The sequence below is a fragment of the Pyrus communis genome, chromosome 15, assembly GCF_963583255.1.
Source record: "Pyrus communis chromosome 15, drPyrComm1.1, whole genome shotgun sequence".
Lineage (NCBI taxonomy): Eukaryota > Viridiplantae > Streptophyta > Magnoliopsida > Rosales > Rosaceae > Pyrus > Pyrus communis.
Window position 1 is genome coordinate 17,058,267 of NC_084817.1, and position 7,927 is coordinate 17,066,193.

A 7,927-nucleotide genomic window follows, 5' to 3' on the forward strand; every position below is an offset into this window, starting at 1 on the left:
ATATATTATGCTTCCATGGTAGACTTACTTAACCAAGAAACAACCGTTCCACCAAACAAGACAATGTTATCACTTGCTGACTTTCTGTCATCCAAGTCGTCTATGAAATCTACATCACAATAATTAACAAACTAAATCTAGATCATGTAATTTGAAACAAAGTTTCATACCTTGGGTGTCTTTTAGATAACTAATAATTCTCTTTACTGTCATCCAATGTTGCTTTCCAAGGATTGGATTGATATCTACTTACTAATCCAACTGGTCTTGTGCTGATCATAGCATACATCAAACTTCCAACTACTTGGGCAAGCGGAACATTTTGCATATCAATAATGTCTTGCTTTTGTACTGGACACATTTTTTTGGAAAGCATCATTCATTTTACATAGGTCTACCAACTGGCTTGCAATCTTGCATATTAAATATTTTCAATATTTTATCCAGATAATTTGTTGAACCAAACCGAGCGTTTTGGCATCTCTATCCCTAGTAATTTTAATTCCTAGAACATAAGGTGCTTCTCCCATATATTTCATCTCAAATTTGGGTCCCAGTTATGACTTAGTTTATTCAACCATATCTATTGAGTTACCTGCAAGTAAGATGTCATCTACATAGTGACAATATACAGAAATTATCTTGGCACTTCCAAGAGTAAACACAATGATCTGATGGATTTATTTTCTAGCCCATTTCCATAATGGATTGGTAGAACTTCAAATACCATTGTCTTGAAGATTGTTTAAGGCTATACAATAACTTTCTTAACTTATAGACTTTGTTTTCATGTCCTTTGACATGATATCCTTCAAGTTGAATCACATAGATGTCTTCCTTCAAATCTCTATTTAAGAATGTTGTTTTGACTTCCAACTGACGAAGTTCTAAATTCATTCTATGAACAATTGCCATAAGAATCCGAATGGATGTAAACTTTGCAACTGGAGAGTAAGTGTCCACAAAATCTATACCGGATTTCTAAGTATAACCCTTAGCCACAAGTCGAGCCTTAAACTTATCCAGGGTACCATCTGATTTGTATTTCTTATGAAGTACCCACTTACAACTGATGGACTTTCTTCCATTAGGTAGATCAACAAATTCAAAGCACAGGGTCATGGCTTGTTGCAATTGGTTAGACTCAAAATATCCATTGCTTCTTTATAATTCCTTGGGTCTAGATCTCCTATTGAATAATCTACCTCCTCAAGATTGAAAACAAAATGATCTTTCAAACTTCTAGATGGTTCCTTTTTTCTTTCACTCTCACTGGTTTGATCATGTTTCCCACTATTTATATATTCTGTAATAATATCACGATCATCTATATGTTTGTCATGTTCGACATTATTCTGATCACCCATGTCCATCTCCCACTTAATCATTTTCAATTTCACGATCATGAGACAAATCTAAATCAAGATGGAAATCTTGATCATCTGTGGATAATTTTCTTCTTCTTCCAAAGATTCCAATTCTTGTATGGGATGAACCAAATCAATAGTTTCAATAAAGTAGCATCTCTAGTTTTGATCAATCATTTCTGAAGATGATAAAACTTATGTTTGACACTATTATCAGGATATCCTATGAATTTACATTCCAATGTTTTTGCTTGTAATTTATCTCTTAATGGCTTTAGAATGCGGACATGCATCTTACAACCCAAAATTTTTAGGTTTGATAAATTAGGTTTTCGCCCATGCCATAATTCATATGGAGTCAGTGGCATTGCCTTTGTATGAACTATCTTCAATATATATGATGCAGTATACAAAGCTTTATCCTAAAAATGTAAAGGTAAGTCAACATAAGACATCATAGATCGTATCATATCCATAAGAGAATAATTATGCTTTATATCATTCTCTTTACAGAATTCACCACCTCTGTCACTATTAAGGGACTTTTTGGATCTTCCCAATTAAATCTCTAGTTCTGCCTTAAACTCTTTAATTTTTTTCTAATGTAGGATTTTATGCTTCAAGAAGTAGACATGTCCATAATGGGAATAGTCATTGATGAAAGTCATAAAATATTTCATTCCTCTATGTGTTTTAGTCCTCATAGGTCCACATAAATCTCTATGCACTATTTCAAGTAAATTTGTAGAAGTCCAATGTTGAGAAAATGATTTTTTAGTCATTTTTCCTTTGATACATGATTCACATGTATCAAAATGTGCATTTACTTGAGGCAACATTCTATTTTTTACTCATGTGTATCATTTTATTTTTATTTATGTGACTTAAACGTAAATGTCATAAATATGATAAATTTTAAATAGTAGAGACAAAGGCATACTAGGAAGAAATACTTTTATTAATACAAGCTAAGTACATATTATCAGCTCTTATTCTCCTTACATAAATATAACCATTTTTCCCAGTGACAACACCATTCATGAACCTTGGCTCAAAACATTTCTTTTCTAGGACAAAAACAGAGACAAGATTTCTCCTAATATTTGGTGCAACAAAACATTTTTAAGCACAATGGTAGATTTACTATTGTTGATCTTGCAATCTCCTTCACCCAAAACATTGACATAAGTATTATTGCCCATGTGGAGATGATGTTCTCCTAGTGCTTTCTCCTTGTAGTTGATGAAGCAACTTTTGTCCTTGCATACATGTCGAGTTGCTCTTGAGTTTATCTACCATTGTCCTTGATCTTTAACAATGAGTGCTTCGGAGACGCTGAAAATCAATTCTTTAAGATTTTTGTTGTTCTTGCATCGTTTAGGACAGTTGAAACATGCACTTATGTTCTGCTTGCGATTTCCAAACTTTTTGAAGTTCGAGCTCTTGTTACTACTATGTGGCTTGTGCATGTATTTCTTGTTTTTCTGATAATTTTCTGGTACAAGAAGGTTGGCTCTGCCTTGTCCAATTTCTTTTTTCCTATAATTTTCAAGAACTTCTTCAATTGCCAACATTGCAAGCAATGTATCCATCGTTAATTTCACTTGACCATAACTCATGGAAGTAACTATATTTTCCCAAGAATTTGGGAAGCTACCAAGAAGAACACTAACTTGCATTTTATCGGAAACAAGATGGCCTGCATTGACTAAGTCTAAATAGGATGGCCTGCATTGACTAAGCCTTTTTCCATTACCTCCATTTTAGTATTGTGGTCGACCACAGAATCAGTTTCCTCCATTTTTGTCCCATTGTATTTCTTACGCAATAAATGAATGTATGTTTGAGTTTGTGGCCATACTTCTTTTCATGTACATCCATGATTTCTTTGGCCGAATCATCTTCTTCATAGAGAGGTATTAATTATCTTCAATTGAGAATTGTGGCCTTAGCCAACTCATTACTTTCCACCCATTTATTATAAAATCGAGAGGGCCCAAGGGGTTTCTCGTTTTCTATAGTGTACAAAGTCTTGTCATAGGTTAAAAGAAAAGTGATCCTTCTCTTCCATATTCGATAATTAACATTGTTCAACCTCTCTATCTTAAAAACTTCGGATTTGGAAGATTTAGTTGCAATGGCTCATAAAATTACAAAACAAACACAATATTTAATACAAACTTAAGTTCAAATACAAATACAAATACTACTAGTGTACTTTTAATTATTACAAGCCAATACTAAATGTTCTTAGTAAATTAAGACTATAAAATAAAATAAATAAAAGATTAAAACTTATTTATTTTTAGTAGCAGATACTACACGCATTCACAGAGGCTTTGTCTAATTAGTGAAAAACGAGTACTTGTTCAGGCAATCACGTCAATAGAAGGCTCGGGGATTTCTTGCTTATCTAATTGGCCAGGTGTAATCAATTCTTCCTCTATTATCTTGCACAAAAGCAGTCACTTCTCGTCTAGTAGATTCTCTTTCAATGTCATTAATGGAAATTTTTTGATGAAGTGAGTAATAGCTCTGGTTGTTCACTGTTCAAGAATTCTTGTTTAGGTAGTTCATACCATCCATACATATTGTTTTGATTTAAGATTTCAATTCTTCCATGTTTCAATAGTAGTTAGTATATTGTTCCATAGAGCTAAGGTTCAAATTATGGAAGAAACAGGTGTTTCCACGACTCTACTGCCCAATCAATTCTGTTCCACTTAATCCCTGTTTCATGACCACATATCTTTCCAGCTAAGGAATGGGAAACAATATATTGCTCCGACTTGAGCTATGCAACAACGAGATCCCTTTTGATATATTTCTCTTTGAATGAGATCTCAATTCCAGCGACGGTTTCATTAGATATCTTACAACTAGAAGCTCTCTTTTTTCCAATTGAGTCCCTCTACCATTGCGAACCCTAGTTAGATTCAAGCATGATACACTTTTTAGTTATTAGGAGAACCCAAGACCTCATGATAATCAATATGGGCCCCCACCACCCATTAATGCATGGTATTCTTTGACTTATCATTACTCTAGATGGTGAAGATTTTATTAACTGTGAACCAATATTGGGTTATTTACACCGAGGAATGGAAAAAATTGCGGAAAATTGAACATTTATACAATATTTGCCTTATGTAACACGGCGATAATTGGTATCTTTATTACATTAGCTAAAACTTATTTGTTCTTGTTCATTCCTATCACAACAAGATGGACTTTACCGAGGCTAAAAATGGACCAACTATTGAATCTTGGATGGAAATTTCTCGAAGGGGCGTGGAAACACATAAGAACTCTTGAATGGAAATGGAAAAGAGATGTAACTCCAGTTTCTTCAAAAATAATTCTTGTGACCCAGAATAAAAAAAAAAAGAAAAAACAAGAGTTTAGGGCATTAAAAAGCTTGTATCCATAGAACATCTAGCGTAACATAGATAATGAATAAATAAGAGTTAATATCATTCCAATTGCCATTACTAAAGTAATTAACATTTTTGTCTTTACAAGATATTTTTGACACCCTCTGTAAAACCAAAATATCCATTGGTCTCCTGTCCTGGGATGAGGAACGAAATGCATGTTGCTACCTTTTTAGCATCCTCTCGAAAAGTAGGTTGAAAATTATCATGTCCGGTTCCTTTGGGGGATGGATCTAGAATAATTCACCTATCCTAATAACACAAAAAAAAAAAAAAAAAGAAACGTAACTTAAATGATCATGTGTTAAGAGCTAAATTGGCTCAGTGGTCTTAGTCCCCTTAAATTTCTTACAGTTGAAATTTCTCTTTGTGCCAAATCAGGACATATAAAATCGTAACGGGTATTATATTGATCCAAATGATTGAGCATTCTTACTCTCAGATTTCTAAAATTAAACCCTTGCTTCCACTTTTGATTTTTGGAGTATTTTTCAAAGTATTCCACAAATCAACCTTGTGAGTGAAATTATTGTGGTAAACGTAATTAATATAACCTAAGGTTGAATTGAAGGGAGCAACCAAGATTACAGGAAAAGGTTGTAGGGTGCTTCTCGGATTGGGCCTGCTGGAGAATAAGCCCACTTTAAAGGATTGGACTTGTTGCGCTTTTTGCAATGTAGGCCTTTTTGTCTATTCTTTGTTAACGTGCACAACTCCCTAAAAATCTTTGCTCACTGTCCCTAAAATCAAAAAACGTTTCTTCTTTCCTGGGAAACGATGAACGTTGGAGAACCTCATCAAACTGAGTTAGTGTATCATTTTTATCCCTCTAAAAACAATTCGGTCTGCAACCCAATGGACAATCACTAATGGCTGAAACTATTCTTTTTGGAAGGAATCAATGATGTCGACGTTGTGATGACCCGTCCTTATTTTCTATATAATTTTCTTTCCAAGTGTGTAAAGTGATGATTATGCCCTAGTTGACTAAATGGTGTGGACGTACTTACTTAGTTTAAATTATTTTTCTCGCTATCATCATACGAATTTTTATTATTATTTTTTTTTCCTTTTGAAAGTTTAACCTGTGCCTATCCTTATCCACCAATTATTTTATTTCCTATTTTCTCTAACCCAATCAGATTATCTCTCTCTTCCCTCTGCCCAATTAGACACGTGACTTTCTCTCTCTCCTTCTTGTATCTTCTTCTTCCTTCTCGCACCCGAACCACCATTACCATACACATGCTTTAAATCTTCACAGATCGAACCTGCAAAGACCATCGTGTTCATCTTGACCTCACGAACCCAGTCGTACCACTTGATTGTTGAATGGATGAGTTTTAACTCGCTAACACGAAAGCTTCGATTCGGTCAAGTTGGTATCGTCATGATCCCGGTGAGATTACAAGGTTAGAATGTGGGGAAACCTCTACTCAACTTCCTGAAGTCTGTAGTGAAGGTTTGAGGAAGCCTTATCGTGAAACAAACCTAATTCGAGAAGTTTGAGTTTTGCCGAATCTTTTGAGGGATTTTCAGGCTTTTTTTCATTTGATTTTGGACTCTCAAGAGGTATGAACTTGTTTTACTCCTCAAGAGCATCAAATCCTATAAATTTTGTGGATTTTGGTTGAGAAATGAGTTAGATATAAAGGTTTGAAAATTTTCCCATAATCCGATGAGATTTTCTAGAAATCGGTGAATCAAACGGTGGCGTCAATGACGGCGGACAACGAAGCTAATCAGAGAAGAAAGCGAATATTATTTCGTCAAACTTGACAGAATATTTTGACTGCGTCAGGTAACGCCGTTACTATTTAACGAAATATTCTGTCTATCCTGACGGAATATCCCTAACGTTCATTAGGGTTGTGCATGGCCGCACGTATGGCCATAGGTTGGACAGCGCGTGAGGGCGCATCCAGCGAGTGGTTTTCATGTGCGGGTTCGTGACTTCGAGTAGATCATTTTCATATATTCAAACCTTCCGTTTGAGCAAACTATTAGAAGTTATTCCTAGATTCTTATGTATGTACTATTTAATTAACTAAAAATAGTTGTTTTGCATATAGGGGAGACATACCCCAAGGACGAACGCGGACAAACAAGGCTAGAGGCTACGATCCTTCAACATATCAGTGAGTGGGCATTTGTTTATATATATATATATATATATATATATATATATATATATATAAACTTACTAGTTTCCATAAATGTTTTAAAGTTGATTTATGCATAGCATGCCTTGGTTTAATTGAGTTATATTTAAATATGCATAGTTATGAGATTGTGAATATGACATATAATTCTACGAGAAGCACAGGTAAGTTCAGGTAAGTTAGTATGTGATTGAAATGGTTGCATTATATTGGTGTGCATATATTTATTTAGAGCTCATCATTACTGCACCCCGATCTTAGTGCTTCTGTCCCAGGCTAGGGCCAGTCCTTCACGTGATGTTCACATTTTGCACTGCACGCTCACCCTGTACCTAAGTTTGGTGCCAGCCCTGTCGTACAGAATGCATTAGGCAGTTCCGACTCATAGGTGACTCACAATTTACCGCTAGCCATCATGTGATCGTAGCACTAGAGTGTACATATTTACACCCAGCCCTGTCGTACAAGTCACACTAAGTGACTCCGACTCATATGCAAGCATAGATTGATGAGCAATAGATCCAGTCGTACATGTCACGTTTGGTGACTTCGACTGGCATGTTAGTTTAGACTAATTTCACATCTGGCTTACATTTATTATCACTGAGATTATGGCATGGCATGCTTCTGTTTTCATTACACTCATGCATACATTTTCATACTTACGTAGTATTATTTTCTGGAAACTATAAGGGTTTTACAATGAGGGGTTAGTACATTCAAAAAAGAGAAATGTGTTTTTCTAAAGCTTTGTTTTTGCCCATTCATCCTTCTGTTTTTCGCCCCTCCAAGTTCTAAATAACTGTTCTTCTTTGTGGAACACGAGGATCACCCGGTGGTTCTGACATACCACTAAATAATGTAGGGATCTTTTCTCTGGTTATATATTTAATACTTAATCAGTTTGACTGCACTTTTTGTGTGACATCCCAGATCGCCTAGGGGAGTGATCCTTATATGTATA